The sequence below is a fragment of the Rattus norvegicus genome, chromosome 18 (genome assembly GCF_036323735.1).
Source record: "Rattus norvegicus strain BN/NHsdMcwi chromosome 18, GRCr8, whole genome shotgun sequence".
In the NCBI taxonomy this organism is placed as follows: domain Eukaryota; kingdom Metazoa; phylum Chordata; class Mammalia; order Rodentia; family Muridae; genus Rattus; species Rattus norvegicus.
This window is the reverse complement of record NC_086036.1, coordinates 60,884,851-60,907,549: the sequence shown is the minus strand read 5'-3', so window position 1 is coordinate 60,907,549 and position 22,699 is coordinate 60,884,851. Positions and strand designations below refer to the sequence as shown.

The following is a 22,699-nucleotide window of genomic DNA, read 5'->3' as shown; positions in this document are numbered from 1 at the left end:
AAGACTTGACGGTCCTTACACCCTGTCCCTGTCTGTGAAGACAAGTCTTTTATCAGGCAAGGCCAAGGAACACTAACTATAATCTGTCATACTGTTCATAACTGTAATGTATTACTACTGTGCAGAAGGATCCTGTCCCCTTCTGGAGGAAGATCTGGTTTCACAGTTAACCGGAGCATCTGCTTCACAACTATCTAGCGGCATGTGGTTCCTGGGGGCAGAGACACTCTCTATAAAGCTATTTTTTCCCTTGAGAAACGCAGTGCAGAAAAGCTTGAGGCATTAGTGTCAGCTCCATGCTTACATCCTTGTAACTTACAGTAACTCCTTGGAAAGCAAGATCAGACTGTTGACCGTCCTAACAAAGCAAAACAAACAAAACCCAAACCAAAAAAAAACCCTTCACAACCCACAGAAAACAAGACGAAATTCTCATAAGATCTACCTGTTACAAAGTCACTCACCTGACGCTGGCCTTCACGGCTAAATGACACCGTGTTGCTGGGTTCGTTCACATGGTGACTGACTAATTAGTGACTTAGAGTTTTGAGGTACGTTTTGCCTTTGTTTTAGGATGATTTTCTCAGGGTTCCGGTCTAAATCCTCTTGGGAAGTTTTAAAGTACAATTTTTTTTTGGTAGCCAATTTAAATATTGGATGTGTAAAAGGGGGAAAGGAGAATTCTGGGTCTTGTCTCTTGGCTTCGGTACCAAAGACTAGAATAATCGTGGGTAATTAAGTCAGACGGTGAGCATAAACCATGCAGGTCAGGAAGCAGCATGAACAAAGCATAGGACTGGCTTGGTATCATTCACTATTTTGCTTCATTACCTCGCTTGATGCTAAAAAGCACTTCCTCACAGGTCAAAGCATGAGATGCCAATGGCCCGTCTTGCTTTCCAGCTGGCCAATAGTTTGCGAATATGGAGAACTGCGAACCAGAAACCGTGTACGGCCTGGTAGTGTGAGTGAGTGCAGGGTGTTCATTCATCCTTGGGTATTTCATGACTGAGGATGCAAAGTTAGAATCACGGAGGTTTATGCAAGGACATCAATTCACTTTTCCTCAGGGCTCTATGAAACGAGCTTTGTAATATGAGCTTTGGCATCCTAGGTAGATCCTTCTAGGTCTCTTTTCTCCACTGGTCATGTTTTGGCTGCAATCACATCTCTGGCCAGTGGACTCCATCAGTTCGCAAGGGAGAGAGTCCAGCTGAGCTCCGGGGAGAGCCTCAAGACTGCAAGGAATGCGAGCTCCCTTGTAGCTCACTCACAGGGGCCAGCACTGTCCTAAGAAGGGTAAGAAGCCTTCTGTGGGCTACAGAGCAGGAGGGCAGCGGGAGGACATTAACCCAGTTAGCTAGGCATTGACAGTTCATTGTCTTGAGGAATACTATTGTCTTCAGGTAACCCTCTCCTGAGGTAACCCCTTCTCAGGTAACCCCCTCCTGAGGTAACCCCTTCCTCAGGTAACCCCTTCCTGAGGTAACCCCCTCCTCAGGTAACCCCCTTCCTGAGGTAACCCCTTCCTGAGGTGAGCCCCTCCTCAGATAACCCTAGTTGACCATGCTGTATCACCTACTCCACAGCCTCTTGACAGAACAGTGCCAGGGCTGTGAATTCCAAGTGAACACAATCTGAAGCAGTTTCGTTATGAGCATTCTCCTGGGTCTGTCCTCTCCTAACTTGCATGTATGAGATGAGGAGACTATAAAGCTTGAAAAAGGGAACGAACTAAGTCATTTTAAATTATCTTTCTTACCCCTCCCTTTGCCCACAGTTCTTTGAACTGGAACATGCATATCCCGGGGACATACACAAATTTCCCGGGGCACCTGGCTAAGGACACAAACCAAACCATCTAGATCCTCCCATGGGTCAGGTTCCCTATCACCAATGTGCCCCAGGACAGCGTCTGCTTTCTGGAGCCTCGTTTCTCAGGCTTTCCGAAGAAGGATCCCTTCTTATCCCTGATTCTTACCATAGTCCATTCCACCTACAAGAGAAACTGAAGGGCCAACTGGAAAATATATGGCTGTTGGGAGGGAACTAAAGTTGAGAAGTAAAGAAAACACCCTGTTTTACTGAGGTGACAACCTCATGGAACAATAATAATTTTGCATCCATCTGATTTTTCTTTGTATTTGCTTTAAAGGATGGAGTCAGGAATCTTCTGCAGGAAAATAAGATCGACATAGTCAATTAGCTTAACACAAAGAATGGCTTTGCTGACTCAATTCATGGTAGATATTTTCCTCCATTCGAACGGTGTCTGCAATCATGGGACTAAACTACCCCGCATCCTGGGTACTTTCTGAAATAGGTTTGAAACACACAAGCATCATTCAACATGGAGTTAGGCAGCTTTTGCAACTACTGGACTAAATTACTGAACTACTGACAAATTACAAGTGTCAACTTTAAAAATGTGTAAGAAGTGAGCTTTCAAATTCTTTATGAGTTCCGCTAAGCAGAAACACTGTTTAAAAAGCACAAAAATCCATCATCAAGTCAGGCCATTAATGAGGTAATTAAAAAGTTTCCCTCAAAACTCAACGAAGGTTTAGAACTTCTTCCTCATAGGTCAGGAAAGAAACATGAGAAAGAGAGATTTCCCCTCTTCACACGCAGTGTGAGTGAAAGGACTTTAGGAAAATTCTCAAGGCTTTGGGGAATATTAGTTCATTTGTATCTTGAGAGGAAACCACTTCAACTAAGGACCTCCACGGATCTAGAGACAGTTTGGGGCTGTAGTAGATGTCACTTCAGGCACAGAGTAAAGACCCTTTGTTGCTCTCTAGACTCTCCTGGGACCTGTGGCCATCCTCCAATCTTTCTCGAACAGCACCGTATCTGTAGGACGCCAGGCATTATACTGCAGTCACTGTGCTATTCTATGCTCATAGCACACTCCTCAGCTTAGACATCAGCTCTCTGACAGACAGAGGCTGAGGCTAGCAGGTTTCAAAAATCCCTCATTTGCTTTTAATTATCTGGGGCCAGAGTTGGCAAGTACCTGGGAAACTGCAGGAGTGAGAGGTTTACCAATGGATCGTGAACAGTATGAAGCAGCAGTACTCAACCCGTGGGTCATGACCCCTTGGGGGTGGGGGTCACATATCAGATATCCTGCATATCATATATTTACATTACATTAGCAAAATTACAGTTATGAAGTAGCAATGAGATAACTTATGGCTGGTGTTCACCATAACATGAGAGAGTGTATTAAAGGGTTACAGCAGTAGGCAGGTTGAGAAAACACTGGTATGAAGGCTCAATTTCCCCGCTTCTATTCCCTTCCAACCTCTGTTATTCTCCCAAACAAGAAATAGGTGGATCCGTTTCTACATGCGGCTATAAATAACTACAAGCAGGAATGTGGAGGAGACAAGGGCGGGGTGTGATTTTGGTTGCCGATTTGATTTGGAGGCCTATCCTGCTGGCCCAATAGGGTTGAGGTATTTATAGGAATAGGACTCACAGGTGCACAGACAAAGCCCAGGGATTTTGCTTGTTGTGGCCAAGGGATATCTGCCTGGCTAAGGAACCAAAACGACAAATCCTGTTTTAAAATAGACTCAGAGGATGTGATTCTTAAGAGAGAACTCCAGTCGTTAAACTCACGCACATTTTAGGAGTCATGTCTCCAGCTGCCTCTCTGGAATGGCTGCCCGCCCTATTAATTCTTACGGTGGTGGAGAGCTCACTTCCTCTGGGGCGCAGAGTTTGGACTTCAGACATCAAAGCCCTATATCTACTGGGACCAGATTCATAAGCAAAGGCAAGTTTCCTAGTTGTTATAGCGAAGGTCAATGCCATCCATAAAGCAAGGATAAAAATGGCGGTACTGTGCACAGTACTTGCTATTAAATGGGACACCTAGGTTCAGCGACTGCTATTCTAATAGGGACTTCTGTAGGTGACACCATTAGCATTTTGGCTGAGTGTCTTCTGTGTGTAGGAAAGGGGGTGGTGACTGTCTGTGTCTTGTAGATGCGTGCAAGCATCTGCTTCTACTAGATACCATACCCGCTCATCTGTTAGGTCAATTAAGTCTCCAGACGCTGTTAAATGTTCCTTCAGCAGATGGGGGCGCTGTACGATCTCTGGACGGAATCCATTACATTTTGGGGCAATTCCCTGTGAAACTCCTGATGGTCATTATGATTCCATCTTTCTGTAACCCCAAGCCCTTCTTGGAGCACCAAGGAAAAAGGAAGAGGGAGAGTTTCCATACTCGAAGGTGGCAAGGCTCACACTTGAACTCTGTAACTCCAGAGTCATTTGTGTTTTAGTTTGTACCAGGAAACAGACTTATTTGAAGTCTGCTTATTTGAAGAACGGCCTATCTTCCTCTTCCAGATGATCTCCCTCTGTGTCCAAGAATACGTAAACAAGCAGCCCCAAAGCCCCCAGGGTAAAATACAGGGTGAGACAGATCACCAATGGCTGCCAGGAACCCAGAGAGACTGCTATCAAAGGTGAGCTCCCTGCCTGACTGAGGTGGTTCAAATCAAGAGCTAAAGCCGTTCCTGAAACAAGGAGCCCGTATCTGTGTCAGCTCTAGTCAGAAGCACACAGTGGTATTGCCATCAAAGCCAGGAAGGACCAAGAACAAGGGTAAGGGGATTGGGGCACGCTTGAAATAAAAGGCTCACAGGGAAAGGACGTCCCTGTCAGGTTTCAATGATCAAGCTACCAAGGACAACTAGAATGAGTGTGCTAAGCACTAAGCTTGTTATGTCCCAAAATACAGGATGAACCTGGAGGGAAAAAGCTCAATTACTCCCACCTGAATTATTTCTTAAGAATTGCGGTTGACTACCAGACAAGTACTTGTGACTGCAGTAAGTGTATGTGCAGTCGGCTGTTTGGAATGCCCACCAGGAGGAGGTCACCAAAGCCTCCAATGGGGGTGTCCAACGATAACAGGAATCTCCTACTTAAACTTTGCAACCTATGTTGCGTAGCCCTGAACCTCACCTCTGTTGCACTGAGTGTCTTGTACTGATGGCTCAAAGCAAGGAAAAAGGAAGTAAATACTGCCCACCAGAAATAGAAAGTCTAGGCACACAGGCACCGTAATGGGTACAGGGAAAGAACTCTTAAGGTACTGGTTCTCAACCACTCTAACGCTGTGACCCAACCATAAAATTATTTTTGTTGCTGCTTCGTAACTGTAATTTTGCTACTGTTATGAATCATAATGTAAGTGTCTGTGTTTGTGGATGGTCTTAGGTTATTTCTGGGAAAGGGTCATTTAACCAACACCAAAAGGTTGACACCCACAGATTGAGAACTACTGTTTTCTGAGCTTGAGGTGCTGGTCCCAGCTGAAGAATCGACTAGTTGGTTAATCATTAGCTCTGGGCTTCTCGTGGCCAAGTTTCTCATCTAGAAAAATGGGACTGAAGACCTTTCGTACAACCGTGTCCCGAAAGCTCAGGCGAGTTCACACTGAATGCGATGAAGCTATGCGGTGAATGTTTTAAACTAACTGTTGGGAACTAGGATGAGCAGCGAGTTCCTGCCAGGGCTGGCCAACTGGAAAGCACAGCGCTATTTTCAGCAATCCTGTGGGTGAGTTCGTCTGGTCTCCTGTCAGAGACCTCCTCGTGTACTGAGAGGAGAGTTCGGCATGTTCAGTTTGAGAAACCCTATTCTATTCTGTGGGGGGAAAACAATAAAATGTTTATTTTTCTTAAATTATGGAACAAGATGTTATAAAGCTAATTATCCCTTGTAAAGTAAATAAATGACATGATGTCACGTAAGGAAAGGATCAAGATGAAAGATTACAGAACTGGGTCTAAATTTAGGATAGCGGGCGCTCTCTTGGGATTTCAGAATGGCCTTTTGAATTTTTTCTTTAGAAGATAATTGGGGGTTAGGGTGAAACTGGGGAAACGGCTCAATGGATAAAGCACTTATGGTACAAAAGTGGGGACCAGAGTGAGCCTGGATGTCCAGAACCTACATCAATATGGGGCATGGATGACAGCCACCTGAAATCCCAGGTCTGAGCCAGCAGATGGCAGGTCCCCCGAGCAAGCTGGCAGGGGACTTCTGGATTAGAAGCAGAGACTCTTCCTCAATCAACAGAGAGCAAGGAGGGAAAGAACTGAGGCCGACTTTGCCCATATGCACGTGTGCATCTTCCCATGTGTGCCCGACATGGGCACACCCATAAATCCATGCACTCTGTGCTCACACACTTGCAAATAAATGAATGGGAGAAGGGTACCAACGGCATATGTGCGAGTGAGAACATTCTAGAAAATACCAACGGCATCAGTTTTCCATGCCTCATAAGATACTCTGTAAAAGCTTCAATTCCACAGTGGGTGGTGGTGGTGGTGGTGGTGGTGGTGGTGGTGGTGGTGGTGGTGGTGGTGGTGGTGGTGGTGTGAGCATTTTTTTTTCTGGAAAAAAAATCTTAACAGGACACTAGCACATATGTGACTATTTTCTAAGAGCAGTTATTGGACACACAGCCGATCATACACCATGCAAGCACACGTTGAGACTAGATTAAAAATGTGAGCCTCATTTTTAATTTTATCTGAGAAAAACGGAAAACAGCTGACCTTCCATGCTTACATTGGTATGGGAAGCAGAAAGCCTTGTCTGTATTCTCTATTCTCCCAAAGTGCCGGGGATAGGAGATAGTTACCTATTTACAAAATAACACTCATCTTCGCTTCTGGCTTGTATCTCTAATTTTCCCCCCATGTGTGGCTAAGTTGATCTGCCCACCTGAAGAAAACAAACGAGGGCCTTTCAAAGCTGTGGGGCTGGGGTGGGGGTGGGGGTTAGCCTCAGAGTCAAGTTGTCCTGTGGACGCTAACCTCCACCCCCCGACATCTGATGTGTTTCTTATACCACAGGGCGTGCTGTGAGAGGGCATGGGGAAGAAGGCGTTATGTGTATCTTACGGATATAATTACATGCAGACCATCTGCATCTCACTGCGGGAAGAATCCTCTTTTCCACTCAAAATAGATTTATTTTGGTGAGGATGGGTGTTTTGCCTGCAGGTATATCCATCTCTCCACCACGTGCATACCCGATGCCCATGGAGGCCAGAAGAGAGTTCAGACCCTTTCGATGTTAGTTACAGACAGTGCGACCCGCCTTGTGGGTGCTGGGAACTGAACCTGGGTGCTCTGGAAGATGGTCCGGCTCTCTTCACCGCGGAGCCATCTCTCCAGCCTCCTCTTTTCCCATCTTGAAATTAATGTAAAGGGCCTGGGAAAGGCTCGATCACTAAGCACTTGCTGTGTGAGCATAAGGAGCTAGTTTGGATCCCTAGTATCCATAAGATAGTGGGTACGCGGCAGGGTGCTCCTGTCACCCCAGGACTGTAGGGAGTGGTGAGCTAGTGTAGCTGACCAGTGAGTACCAGGTTCAGTGAGACCCTGTCTCAAAAAAGAAGGTGGACAACCACTGAAGGAAATATATGGCTTTGACCTTTCATCTCCTCATGTATGTCCTGCACATAAGCATGTCATGCACATAAGGCACATGACAGCATCACAGCAAAAATTTTAATGAAGTAGAAATGTTGATACCATGATAATAAAAGCCAACCAAAGTCAAACTGTGTTCAGATACAGGTGTTTTCAACCTTTCTCTGTCTGTCTCACACACATGCACGTGCACACAGATGGACACAGCTGTGTGCATTCATCACTCAGGTAATTCGACTGAAGGTAACATTTACAGGGCAACGGTCATCATTGTGATTGCCCAGGAATCCTCAGTCGTGTGTCCAAATGCTGTTAGCAACAGTCCGGGCAACATAACCATTTGTTTATTTATTTTCCCCGGAGGAAATATGCAATTCTGCAATTTGAGATGTCAGGGGGATGAAAATGCAGAGAGACACTGTCATTATAAAAGGTAACTTAGGACTTTGGTCTATATCCAAGGTGAAATGGTATCCCACGAAACATTTAATTTGCCATCGTGTGCTACAGGGAAGGGGTCAGACAGAACAATGCTTGCACACTTAGGGTAGTGTGCTAAAAGGAGCCATCAAGCTCACCCGATCCATAAATGTGCCTTATTTAAGGATATATAGGAGTGAACTATAATCTACAAAGCCACATTATAAACATCTAGAATACACTGTCCCGTTACTGAAGTATCGGTGTGCAGCTCGCCCTACAATGAGTGGGGACAATTATGTAGATCCAGGGTTCAACTTCAAGTTTATCTTGTCCTTCTTTACTTCCCTGCAGACTAATAGATGATCATGGTCCCTGAAGAAGTTGGACATCAAGTCTCCCTGGATTGTACCAATGTCCCACATTACAACTAAGAGAAACTTAGGTCCTCTTAACTCATACAAAGGAATCTTAACAACTTTCCTCTTTCTAAGCAGTATTTTCATGGCCTACACTAGGATGTATGACTTTCATGAAGACAGATCAAGCAAGTGTCCAACATCGTGCACATAGCTTTTCTGTGTTATTGTTCTGTTTTCTGAGACAGGGTTTCTCTGTGTATCTATGGATGTCCTGAAACTTGCTCCGTAGACCACGCTGGCCTCAAACTCACAGAGATCCACTTGCCTCTGCCTCCCAAATGTTGGGATTAAAGGCGTGTTCCCCACCAACTGGAGACACGTTTTAACAGGTTGCTGCTGACACAGACTGCCTTGAGCTTGCTTACACCCTGTTATTTATTCTGGTGATTCTAACCAGGCCCGTTAACATGGAATCATCACTCTTTTTAATTTCCTCCCTTCAAGAATTTGAACCTGCATTTCACTGGAGAAAGGGACGGCAGGAGAGTGGACAATGGCATCTTCAGAGACACAGCAAGAATAGTAACTAAATTCAGTCAGGGAAGTGGACTTCAGGGGGCTCTTGGGGAAGCTTTCTGAGGGGGCTTCAGGGACTGTAGGGAAAAAAATTCACAGCATTGGAAGGGAAGTGGCTGAATCTGGTAAGCCCCCCACTCCCTCCATAAAGCTATTGCAGAGAGAGCAGTCTTCATTAGGGCTCAGACACTTACTGAAGGGGTAAGCTGCTGGTTCCAGGATCCTCAACACACTCGTGTGTGTGTGTGTGTGTGTGTGTGTGTGTGTGTGTGTGTTGTTGTTGTTGTTATTGTTGTTGTTGTTGTAAGAAACAGAGTTAATGCATCTCTGTCTCTCTGGCTGATTGTGCTTAGCAATTATCCCATCCTTGTGGGCACAATGGGCTCCTGCAGGCCCCAACAGGGATACTTTGGCTTTTCTTCTGTAAAACCACAGCACAACTGTGAAAAATGGGAAGCTAGGTAACGGCCTGCAAAGATTCTGGTCCTAATGTAAACCCAGGAAGGCAGCGTTTGCAGGTATGATTGAATTAAGGATGCTACTTTGAGGGCAGTGCGATGGTTCACAGGGTTAGGACACTTGCTGTCAAGATACCTCATCATGCAAACATTAAAAACAAAAAACAACAACAACAACAAAAAAAACCAAAAACAAAACCCTGGAAATTTTCTTGACCTATCAGTTGATCCCTTCTCAAAATTAATTCCCCATTTCCTTTTAAATTTATGTGCCCCAAGGACTCAGTTACAGCTGTAAGTGCTTGTGTACGTATTAATGTATTATCTGTTCAACCTTGTCTTTCTTCACCATTTGTAGATAAGCCAGAAACACAATGCTACACTACCCTCATAAGATAATGAACTCATTTTAAATTGCACCTGCTGATACTACACGGTCAATGAGATGCTGTCAATACTGAAGTGTTACAACTTCATTTGATTATTTACTTGAAGCTCACAGCAGTTTTATCACAACTAACTATGAAAACATGGAAATAGCCAAGATGTCCTCCAGTAGGTAATGGCTACGTCAACTGAGGGACGTCCAGAAGGATCAGAACATAACTGTCACGGTGGGTAACCTGTGAACCAGGTTGGATGAACGACAGCAGTGGCTCTCAACCCTCCTAACGCTGTGACCCTTTAACTCAGTTCCTCCTGTTGTGGTGACTCCAGGCCATGAAGTTATTTTTGTTGCTATTTATAGCTGCAGTTTTGCTACAGGTCAAGAACTGCTAGCTAAGGGGTGAGCCTGTCTGTGATGATATTTCCACAAATGAGCAGATCAAAGGGGCTCCGAGCAATGAATGGATCAATCCCTTGGAAATCTGTAATACTAACAGCATTAGGAAGTAGTGAGAAGTCCTCAGGAAGGAAATGTCCAGGGAGGTGTCCTTGGGGGGCTTTTAAGTTGTGGCCCTGGCAACTTCATGAGTGTCACTTCCTGTCTAAGAAGAAAAGAACTACTGCCACCACACATTGCTGGTGCCCTTGGGATGTTCTGCCCAAATATGAGACCAGGTAGCCAGGGACTGAACCATTTGAAACCACCAGGCAAAATAAAATCTCTCTCTTTGAGTTCTGTTAGGTAGTTGGTCACCGCAATAAAAAGTTAAGTAATACATCCAGGCTACCTGTAAGATTTTACAGTGACTGATTTCTCCTTGTCCCATCACACAGGCTGACAACACTCCTAACAACAACTGTGGACTTGGATGATGATGAGTCCTTGTGTTAATGCACCTTCATCAGTTGTCACACGTGTACCATACCAGGGAAGACAATGCACACGTGTGGAGGTGGAACGAACACGTGACATTTCTCTACCTTTGTTCCACCCAGAGAACCCTAATAATACTCTCGCCTCTCAACTCTAGTAAAAAGAAGTGTACTTGTCATCCAAATGCATTTGTGGGGACTGTTGTTACAATAGTTTAATTTTATGTGTCTGCACACTGGCGATCATTAATTAAATCAGAACACAAGGTCAGGGGAGGTGGCCTAGGTTAAAGGACTTGTTGTACAGGCAGCATGCCTGAGGCTCTGAATTTAGAGTCTCAAAATCTATGCAAATGCCAGGTGGGTGTGGTGGCCTGCCTGCAATTCTGCTTAGAAGGCTAGAGGGGGGCTGTCCAGAGCAAGCTGGCTCGTTAGACTAGCTATAATGTCAAGCTATGTGTTGGGTCTAATGCCCGTGCTTCAATGAGTAAGACAGGCAGAAAAAGAGGAAGACTTTCAGCTCAACCTTGGGCCTCCGCAGGATAACAAATGTATTTACACCTGCTCCAACACGCAACCCACACATTTTTAGGAATGCTCGAGTGTGTGCACGTGTGCGCGCGCGCGCGCGCGCGCACACACACACACACACGCCAGGGACAAACACATGAAAGAAAATATAATCGGAACGAAAATATTAAGAAGCAAAAAAAATCACTTCCACCGCTTACACCTATCTACCGCCTCAAAACCTAAAAGGAAAACAGAACTAAAACTAACCAGACAAAGTGCACATTCCAAAATCCAAACAACAACAGAGCCCAGTAGGGTCTGGAGTATCCGCCAAGTGTGAAACACTGAGATTAGCCCAGAAAAGCAAGTCCCCGTGGTACAGAAACCGTATCTCCACAGCTGCTAGCTGCTGAAACGACACTGGTGCCTGCCCATTTCGGAACTGCTACACTTTTATTTAGCCACTTCCTCAGAATGCCTAAGCTGCATGAACAGCTGCTGGGTTAAAAAAAAAAAAAGGGAGCGGATTTGGAGGCTTCAAATGGAAGCATTTCCTTCCCACCCCAGAGGTGACTTTCTCTAGAACACGAAGATTTAGTTAGGAAATTAGTAAACACCAAATAGACGCAGCCCATGGGGGGTTACAGGGACCTTTTCCCGTTTATCTCGGCTATCTAAACCAAGTAGGGGAATAGTTGCCAGGAGGTGGTGGGAAGGGGAATCCTTCAGTTTATTTTAGGAACAAAGGAAACAGACAGCACAGAGCATATTTCCGAGAGACTGACTCACCCTGCGTTCTGTGTGCACACGTGAGAGGTTCCCTACCTGCCACCATAAAGGGCAGAGCAGAATGGGGGGGTCTGTGATACTGAAGACAAACCTCCTGACATTAAAATTTCCTCACTCAGAAATCGGGACACGCTGGAAAACAAGCATTGAATATACGAGAAAGGTACTTCGCAAAGACTAGGTGATACGAATCATCGTTGAATGTGACGGAGCGTGTGGATGGTCGACTCTCACAGCAGAACTGGGGTGTCACCGGGCCAGGCCACCTCTTAACAACAGGGACGTGGAAGAATGATGGCTGCGCTTGTACATGGGGACATCGTCTTACTGTTAAAAGGGGAAATTCATTACTTCCCAACTAAAAGACCTGTATCCTTACAGCACAAAGACAGCTAGGATGGTACATTAATTACACCAGCACTGAACTGGCTGGGAAGAGAAATCAATTCTAACGTTATGTTCATGGAAAAATTGTACTAGACACAATGACCCTCCAGTCAGGAAACAATGCAGAGACTTGGGAGGTGGGCAGATGGCTCCGTGGATAAGGTGTTTGCTGCATGAACATTAGGACCTGGGTTTGGATACCCGGTGGCCCAGCCATGCACATAAAAACAGCATCATACATGTAACCCCAGAGCTGGGCTGGTGGTGTATGTCAAGACAGGCAGATGGATCCCCAGGGCTCACGGACTAGCCAGCCATTACAGGAATGGTAAGCTCCAGGTTCGATGAAGAAGCCTATGCATGTGCGCACGCGCGCGCGCACACACACACACACACACACACACACACACACACACACCCACACCCACACACACCATGTTACTAATATTCCCAAAGTGAAAAAAATATCAATCCACTTACTGTACATGCACGGTAGTCATCGATCAAATTTGCCCAATTAACAGTCTTTTTCCTTGTACTGTTGCATGTTTCTCTGAACTATTAATCTTGTTTCCTGGTCCTTAAGCAACTTAATATTATCAATGAAAAAACCAGAAAATGACTTTGAAGGAAAATATTACTTTAGGTCCATCCTATATCAAAGGCGCTTTGAGCTCCCAGTAAGCTAAAGTCATAAAAAGAAACAAAAAACTAACAGTTGACAGTGTGTGTGTGTGTGTGTGTGTGTGTGTGTGTGTGTGTGCGCGCGCGCGTGTGTGTGCATGCGCACCACCCCCAGGGAGAGGGATCTCTCCAGACATTTGAACAGCAAAGTGAAATGGGAAGACACAGGCCAGTGTTGACAGCAGGAGACTAAGGGCTGGGTTGGCTTGCCTGAGGAGGAGGAGCTTTAAGTCATCTGGATTCTGGAGCAAACATTCGGTTGAATTTTGTGCGCTTTTATGTTGAAGCCCATTGACACTTGTGAACCTGATGCTCAAATCTCTATTCTTTAAGGGTGTGGATGGGGCACCTCTTGTGGATGCCTTGGGTGTGGTTGGTTTGTTCGCTCGGCTTTTCCCACCTGAGGGTTATGGCTAACTAGTGGCCACATCACTCCCTCATGTAGCCTCTCACACTGGTCATGCCCTGCCTTGCTGTTTGTTGTTTTAGAGACAGGATCTCATGGTGTAGCCCAGGATATTCTCCTGCTTTAGCCTCCGGGGTGCTGTGACTACAGGTGTGTACCACTCTACCAGGCAAGATGGCTTCTTTCTCAGCGAGCAAAAATGTTCAAAAGGGTGTGATTGGCAGGACAGAGAAAAGAAATGGGAAAACCAACTATGTTTTTATCTTGACCACTACTAACAATTATTGGCAAATGTTTACCATATCCATGGTTTTGGCGAATGTTTACCATATTCACGGGGGACCTCCCATTTCTTTATTACTTCCTAACAATTATCAGTGGCTAATCTCTTTTTGCTTAGTTTCATCCCATTGTTCTTCAGTATTAGAATCTGACAGATCAGTTGTATTTTTTTTATTAAATATGAAATATAAAGACCGGTTGACATTTTCCTTCTCAGGCAAATGTGCTAGCCTAAGCGTTGGGTATTCAGTAAATGATGTTCTGGGGGAATCAGCCACCCTCGGTCATGATTAGAACATAGGAAACAGCCAGTGGACATGTGGTTAGACAATTGTGGGTTCTGAGGCTGCATCTATGGTGGTGAGGGATTAGTATACCTCAAGCTAGTAGACTTTAATATACAAATTCCGCCCACCAACTTCCACTCCTCGCTCATTCCCACCCTTTCCAGCCTCCTTGCCGTCAGGCAGGCCATATCACTAACCGTGGCTAGTGGATGAGAGGTAGGCACCAACAAATATCGGCTCAAATCTCAGTTTGGAGATCCTAGGTTCCTGCTGTGGTCCCATAACCAATGTGACCTGTGCTAGAATTTCTTAAGTGATAAACACCTCATCCATTAAGCCACTTAGATTTAGGGTACCCCAGTACACCTTTTTCAGAGAGTGGTCCTCACAGTGGCTTTCTCATTGGACATCTCTGGGGCTAGGGAGAGCATGCTGTTCTCCTAGAGGACCTGAATTCAGCTTCCATCACCCATGTTGGGTGGCTCACAACTGACTCTAACTCAAGCTCTGGGGCTTGGGGGGCAGGGGTTTGATAACCCTTTTCTGGCCTGTGGGGGCACACATATATACAAATCCACAAAGACACACAGATATAGAGATAGATACACACACACACGCACACACACACAAATATACACAAAATAAAACAAAACAACTGCATGCCACCTTCGCGAGCAAATGACACAGAACAAAAATTGGCCACCTGCACGAACATCTGCATGCTATCAAAGAGAACCCCGGCCATTGCTTTCTTCCATAGCCCATTTGCTTCAAGTCTCATTTGGGAGAAGATAATTTCCCCCTAAACTGCTGAAAGCACAGTAGGAGTTCCTTTCGGAGCTGTCCTTTCTCTAGCATTTTACCCTGTATGGATGCTATTTTCAAGAGCGACAAGAAGAACGAGGGTTTCGGATGCTCGCCCAGCTCCCGTTGGCTACTGTTGCGTCTATACACCGGAGCGACTGCCAAGACACGGTATTAGAACTATTTCCTGTTTGCCAGAGGCAGGCTTTCATCACTGGTGGCAGTGCGTGGTGCAGAGGCTCCGAAGTGTCATCTGCGTTGTTATTTCCCGTGAGTGACGTCAGGTGGAACAATGGTTACCCATCTATTTATACTGTCCTGTCAGACAGTGAACGTGGATCTACTTTCACAATAAATACTTCATGCTAATAAGATCAGCAAAAACCAAAAAAAAAAAAAAAAAAAAAAAAGTTGTGTGTTTTGCTCTCTTATTAAACTTTCTGATTCCTAAACCCTAAGATACATGGTTGGGATAATAGTCAATTCCTTCATCTGCTCGTTCGTTCGCTTACGTAAACAAATCGTACATTTAATAACGCCTGTGTTGTGCCAAGCATGCACAGGCTCTGAATATACAGAGTTTAATGGCAATTCGCAGGCTGATAAAAAAATGGATTACATGTCTCCTTGGATAGTCGGTAGTTGTGGTCTTAACAGTAAAAATAGACGGATTTTTAACTACATTACTTGATTCAATATTGGGAGCTTAGTGGATAAGGAATAAAATTCCTGAAGGCTAAGGCACTTAATTTTACTATGGAGAGAGTGAGTGTTAATCTTACACCAAGCCAGTAGTACAAGTTAACTGGAAGTGTAATTTGACAATGCCAACAGTTGTGTAAAGTACAAACAAGAAGGTATCGTTTCACACTCTAGTACCCTATGCAGACTCTACAGGGCACGTTCTCTTCTCCAGGCACTCAAGTAAATACTTGGTGGTGATGAGGTGCCAAGTGGAGGCTTCCTTCCCCTCACTGCTGAAGCATTTCTTGCTTCTCTTGCTGGGCCTGGCAGCAGCTACGATAGCTGGAGGAATGGGCCCCTGAGCATGTGTGGGGATTCATTTTACACCTCAAGAGGCACACTAGCCACAGGCCGTGTGCAGGACTGTGGCTTATAGCTACATTCTCAAAGTACAAAGTAACAGTTCTGAGGCCAGGGATGGCGGTACAAACCTCTAGTTCCAGCCACTTGGGAGGATGAGTCTGGAAGGTGGTGAATTGGGAACCAGCTTGGGAGCATTACAAAGCAACAGTCTGACCTAGTCCCACCTTCAATTACAACAGACAGATTTTGGGGGCAGGGGAGTTGGTCCAGTATGTAGACACCTGCTGCTAAGCCTCACGAAAGCGGGTTGGATCCCTGGGTCTGACCTGGTAGCAGGCGAACTTACTCCTCCAAGTTGTCCTCTGACTGCCACACGCACACAATGACAAGGTGTCAATGCAGCACCTCCTCCCAGTATTAAAAGCAAAGCAAAGCAAACCACTTCCGCTATTCGGACACGTGGGGTAGCTATCCATCATAAGGGTTTTGGAAACAGTATCAAGGAATCCCCGGCTTTCACTGGGCAAATAGCAAACTGAAGCTGGCAGTTGTCAACACATTACAGGATATAGTTAATTCGTTCACTTTTACGTCTTTGCATGCAACAAAATTCTGTCTGAAAATACTACGAAATTCCATTTAGATTCTCGATTGTTTCTGGGCCAGCCTTTCCAGAAGCAGACACTCGTTTCCATAGATTATTCCCGTATCTGACCTGTATCTGACAGCAGGTTTCTTCTACTAGGGGACCATCCACAGGACTAGCATTTCTATTTGACATGAAACCACAACAATAAAATAATGATAAAATAGTAATAATTATAAAATTAATGACAACAATGATGATAATGATGATGATGATGATGATGATGATGATGATGATGATAATAATAATAATAATAATAATAATAATAATAATAATGTACTGTGTGGGCTCCCAGCAGCCTTTCTCTTCACTGGTTTGTGGCTCTATTTTTGTTCTTACAGGTTCAGGCTACCTGGACTCATATCATTCTGCACAATGAGCCTTGAACTAGATAATGTGAGCCTTCTTTACAGCTTAATATTGCATTTCCCTCTGACATTTAGTTAAGGAATAGCATGATTTCAACAAGAATTACTGGGTGGGCAAATCAGTCAGGCACGAATTAGCAAAGCTCTACTGTAATTTGATTTTAAAGGTTATTTCCTCGTCTCATTCGAGCTGTGGTCATGGGTAAAGAGATGTGGAAGACGAACTATGCACATGATTGTTATTACTAACCCTTCTTCATTTTGTTTCTTCAACGGTTCTCTGAGGACTCACCCCACCTTGTCATAGATCGAGTGAGCTCTGTTCTTTGCCTATCATTGTTCTGTCAGGCAAAACGAATGGTCATGTGCAAGCACGCAACTTGTCAGGGGCAAGTCTCTGACTTGAACTTAAAGCAAGCCCCACACAATGACTCCATTGTTCATCGAGGCAGGAGTTTTCTTTTTGACAAAACCTGTGATGTATGAGGAAGCAAGTGGAGACACCCCCCCACAAACCCTCTTAAAGACCTCATGCCGCAAAAATATTTATATATTAAACATTTTCTGATAGCCTGCGATCCTCAAGAGCTGTTAGAACAGGAGCAGGAATCCTTTGTGTAAAGACAGGGCTTTATGAACCAAACTCCTATAGCCAAGTTCTTCAGTCATGTCTTGCAGAAGGGAACTCACGATCATGAGGACCAATGTTGTCTTGTGAACGAGGGTCTCTCCATGAAGGAAGTACATGTTCGGGGAGAAACTGCATTCTCCTCTCTTCTCCGGCCCTTGTTTTACATACATTCACTACTGTTCCATAGTTTATCAGAGAGTGACACTTTGCCCTCTATCTGTCGACAAGTCAAGCATTCGGTCTACTGAATGCTCTGGCAGTGGGCAAAGGGCTACAGATGAGATGGGAGTTTCATGCTGTATGAAGAACTGCGTGTGTGAACATATAGACCTTTAGGAAGCTCCTTAGGAGAGAGTTAAAGGAGGACAAAATTAAACTTGAACAGCATCAACATGTAAGTCTAGCCAAAGAGAGAATTGTTTTAAATTCTGCTCCCAGTTTCTCAAAGGCCATGGGCACTCTAAATTCCTTCTGTGATAATGCCAGTTTGCTGTTGTTCATTCTAGGAGAACCAAAGGGTTGAAACATTGTAGCAGAAAGAAAATAAAATGTCTTGGAAATTCTTAACCTTCCAGGAGAACCCCTACCGGCAGCCAGATAGGATCCTCACTATAATGCAAATGGTGTGAAAATGATGTATGTAATCTACATGGCTGCACCCAATACTCCTCGCCGAACCCAGTGGCTTTTCATCTGTGCCAGCTCTTCCAAGCTACCTCCTCGTTAGTGGGCCCCAGTGCCGTGAACCAGGTATCCGGGCCACACTGCAGCTTCTGGAGCTGCCTGACTCCAGGCGCTCTCAGGATGCTGAGCCTTACTTTGATTTCTAATAAACTTTTGTCAAGGTGAGGAAGACTGCACTGAATAAACGTCATTCTCCATCTTTCATACCTAAGCCATAATTCACTGGCAGAAGTTTATGACTAAATTAAACACAAACCGTCTAGCAAGACAGAAAAGGTGATGTTTTCTAAGAAGATTTTACTAAGATTTTTCTAAGAAGATATTACTATTACTGTTGTTGTTATTAAACTATGATGATGAAGAAGAAGATGATACTATCAGGGTTCTACCCTGTCTATCCTGGAACTCACTGTGTAGAAGAGCCTGACCTCAAACTACCAGACAACCACTTGCCTTTGCATCCTGAACAATGGGATCTGTAAGGATTTTAAAATGCTTTTCTTAACACTCACCTTCCAGAAAAAGACAGTGAAGGTTTTCAGATGTCAAGTTAATGACTTGAATTTGTAACTGTTGATAAACTGACGGCCATGCTGGCATTGGGAGAAGTGAGTTGATATCTACTTAAACCCTACAAAACCAGAGGCTCGAGAAATGGCTCAGAAAGTGCTTATCCTTTAAGCAGAGGACTGGAGTTTGGATCCCCCGAACCCATGTAAATGCTGGCTGGGTGCGGCGGCCCTCTGGTAATTGCAGTGTGCAAAAAGCAGAGACCAGGGATGTCTAGAGCAAGCTGGCTACCAAGACTAGCGTGTGCCAGTGAATTCTGCATACAAGTTAAGGACCCTGCTCAATAGATAAAGTAAAGAACAATCAATGAAGACTTCCCTTGTCAGCCTTCAGTCTCAACATGCACATGCAGACACCTATGCTCACACACATGGAAATAAGCACTCAGAATTGCACATATCGTATGTACATGCAAAATTAAAAAATAGAACTTTACCCAGAACTGTTCTTTGTTTTTAAAAAGCCAGGACGTTTTTATTAATTTTTATTTGTTTATTTATTTATTTTTAATGCATATTGGTGTTCTGCCTGTTTGTAACCTGTATCTGAGAGTGTCAGATCTCCTGGAACTGGAGTTAAAGACAGATGTGGCTGCCATGTGGGTACTGGGAATTAAAACTGGGTCCTTTGGAAGAACACCCCGTACTCTTAACCACTAAGCCACTAAGACAGCACATTGAATACACTGTATTTATAGACTTATAGGGTGAATGGCTTAAAAAGAGAGAAACAGATATATATCTGGGCTTAGCATTAATAGTCCACAAATCTCCTTGACTGACAGCAACCCCAATCAGAGCTAGTGTTTAAGGAGGAAAGTGTGTTAGTATGTGTGTATGAGGGAGACAGCGGGGAGGGCTAACATCACATTTCCTCCAGAAACAAGTTAGAAACATCTAGAATGAGAGCTGACCGTTCCTCTTAGACTTCACTAGGCAATCTTGAGTAGGAATTTCTGTCTGAATTGACCAGTATCAGAACCCATCCGAGAGAGAGGCCTGATGAAAGGCAGTGAAAAATATCTGTAAAGGAAAAAACGTCTAAAACAGAAAGGTTATGAATTCTACATAGGGCGTTGGGCGCATTTTCTAGACACTGCTGACAGACAACTGAGATGACGGAACGTGTTGTGCTGAGGAAGCACGGCAGATAGCTTCCCTGAAATCAACATGAGGCAGCAGGAACCTCTTAATTAACTCTAGGATGGATAAGCACAGACCTTCATAGAAAACCTCGAAGTGCACAAGGCCACCTTCCTGGAATTGACCAGCAACAGTGAAAGCTCCATTTTGTTTGTTCTTTTGTTCTGTTTGTTCGTGAAGGCCTCGAGGGTATATTTAATGCCTGCATTCGGTCAATAAGTATTTACTACGCCATCGTTATACATAATACTAGGTGGCAAGCAGCCTAATTTTGTACAACCGAAATGGTGAAAACAGACAAATAAACAAACAAACAAAAACAAACAAACAAACAAACAAAAACCCCAAAAACAAAGTCCCAGATAACTTACCCAGAGAGTTACAGGGTATCTTTCCAATTAATTACTTAATGTTTTATTTATTCACTCTACATCCAGCTCACTGCCCCCTCCCAGTCACCCCTCCCACAATCCTTCTCCCTATTCCCCCCACCCCTTCTCCTCTGAGTGGGTGGGGCCTCCCCTGGGTATCCCCTATCCTGGCACCTCAACTCTCTGTAGGGCTAGGCCCATCTTCTCCCACCAAGGCCAGACAAGGCAGTCCAGCTAGAAGAACCAATCCCAAGGACCTACTCTTTTTCAAAACATGCAGCAGCATATAAAAAGAGATATATCCTCGGAGAGAAGATGTTAATATTCACAAAGGTGAGTGGGATCACTACGGGGGCTTCAAAGAGCCCCTGATAGGGGACAGAGTAACAGCTCAACAGTTAAGGGTGATTATTGCTCTATGGCAGACCAGGTGAGGTTCACAACTCCCACCCTCGCTCACAGCCCCCTCCACAGCTCCAGTCAGTTAGACCCCAGCGCTGGCATTCAAAGACGCCCACGCACAAGGGGTTTACATAGACTCAGGCAGGCACATACACATTCAAACATATATGCATATGCAAATATATACATATATACACAAATATACATGTTTGTATACACATATATCTGTATACATATTTGTATACAGACACACAGACACACACAGACACACACACACACACACGAAAAGGGTAACCACTTATTGTAACTTTACACACATCTTCCCATGCTGGTTACTGCCATGGTTCACAGGACTGTTTAATTGTTTCCCTCCCTTGGCAGCTCGAATGATATTTTCTGTAACCATGGTAGCGAGACCATGGAAAAGAGGCTTTCGGGTCAGATCCAGGTTGAATTATGAGTATTTGCAGCAACAGGGGTACACCTTCAGACCCCAAGAGATGACAGAGGGCTACTTACATAATCTATGATGTTTCAGGAGCACCCGGATTATCCTAAACAATCAGTCAAAAGGAGGATTTCTTGGGTTTGGTGCTTGGATTTTCTTCCTTCCCTCCTTTCTTTCTTTTTTTTAATTACTCTATGGTTCTTGTGGGGAATGCTGTCAGCCCAAGTGGCTAAACATTTTTAAGAAACATGGATATAGGTGCACATGTATATAGGTACACATGTATATAGGTACACTTCTTAAGGCGGAAACGCCTAGATCCAATAAACACATCTACATCATGGCTCTTGCATTTATGGTTCAAGGAGTCAGCTGTGAAACAGTATCTCCAAGAAATGGCTGCATTAACAAAACTGGAACAATGGGAATATCGATGCCATGCTAACAAGAAGGGGGAAAATCCACAAGGTTCCATCCCTAGACAAAGAACTCCCAGCAACTAATACTAGGTGATGGAGAGGTAGCCTCTCCCAGGGATGACGCTCCTACGGGCTGTCTAATACAGAATGGTCAGCCCTAAAACTATCCACACACAAACAACAGAAAGACTCAGTGAGTCATATTTATTAACATGTATATGTGCACACACATGTACATGTATAACAATAGTTAAAGAAAACAGCTATTAACGTGAGGGGTCCATGGAAGGGGTTTGAGGGAAGGTATGTGGGAGGGGCTGGAAAGGGAGGAACAAAAGTGAAGTCATTCTATTTCAACAGCATATTTTAAAAAGGGAACACAAAATAAGATAGACAGATTAAAAAAATTCTACTAAGGGTCAGTAAGAAATTGAGATAAACCTGAAGTAATTTTATATAACATAAGTTCAGTTATGTAAGACAGTGAGAAAGACTTGAAACTATTATAAAAATCACCTAACAGATTAGTTCGGAGAACCTATATGCTTAGCTTTAGTCGTTATCACAGTCCAGAGTCACCTGACAGCCTGTGGACACCTCTCTCTCTCTCTCTCTCTCTCTCTGTCTTGATTATAGAAATCGAAGTGGAGGGCTGGTGAGATGGCTCAGTGGTTAAGAGCACTGACTGCTCTTCCAGAGGTCCTGAGTTCAAATCCCAGCAACCACATGGTGGCTCACAACCATCTGTAATGGAATCCGATGCCCTCTTCTGGTGTGTCTGAAGAAAGGGACAGTGAACTTATATAAATAAATAAATAAATAAATAAATAAATAAATAAATAAATCTTTAAAAAAAAAAAGAAATCGAAGTGGAAAGTGTCAGCTACTGTGGGTGGCATCATTCCCTACACAGGGGCCCTGGATTGTACAAGGGTAGAGGAATGGAGCCAAGACCCTGATGCTCTTAACTGCATGAGATGTGACTACTGTCCTAAGTGTCTGACACTTTGACTTTCTGGAATGAGGAGCAACAGTTCTATTTATTTTATCACAGCAACAGAAAGTGAAACCAAGAGACAGCCCAAAGACCATACTCTAGGCTTCCCTAGGACTTCTGTATAAAGGCAACAAGTTAATGAAATGAAAGCTACAAGGTATCAAAAGCTAACATTACACTTTAATACATTTCTACTGATTTAAGAATTATAAGGGGTTGGGGATTTAGCTCAGTGGTAGAGCGCTTGCCTAGCAAGCGCAAGGCCCTGGGTTCA

General features: G+C 44.3%; 1 protein-coding gene and 1 long non-coding RNA gene across 21 annotated transcripts in view; one reads left to right on the top strand and one right to left on the bottom strand.

Moving 5' to 3' along the window:
* Nedd4l (NEDD4 like E3 ubiquitin protein ligase) overlaps nt 1-22,699 on the bottom strand; it is a 332,907-nt gene that overhangs the window by 89,275 nt on the left and 220,933 nt on the right. The gene's annotated exons all lie outside the window — the stretch shown is intronic.
* Nucleotides 5,378-22,292, top strand: LOC134482950 (uncharacterized). Of its 2 annotated transcripts, XR_010059717.1 has the most exons (3): nt 5,378-5,583; nt 9,647-9,902; nt 10,510-22,292. It is a non-coding gene; the product is annotated as an uncharacterized LOC134482950 (long non-coding RNA). The 2 variants fall into 2 exon arrangements; XR_010059716.1 differs by lacking the exon at nt 5,378-5,583 and having other exon boundaries at nt 6,493-9,902.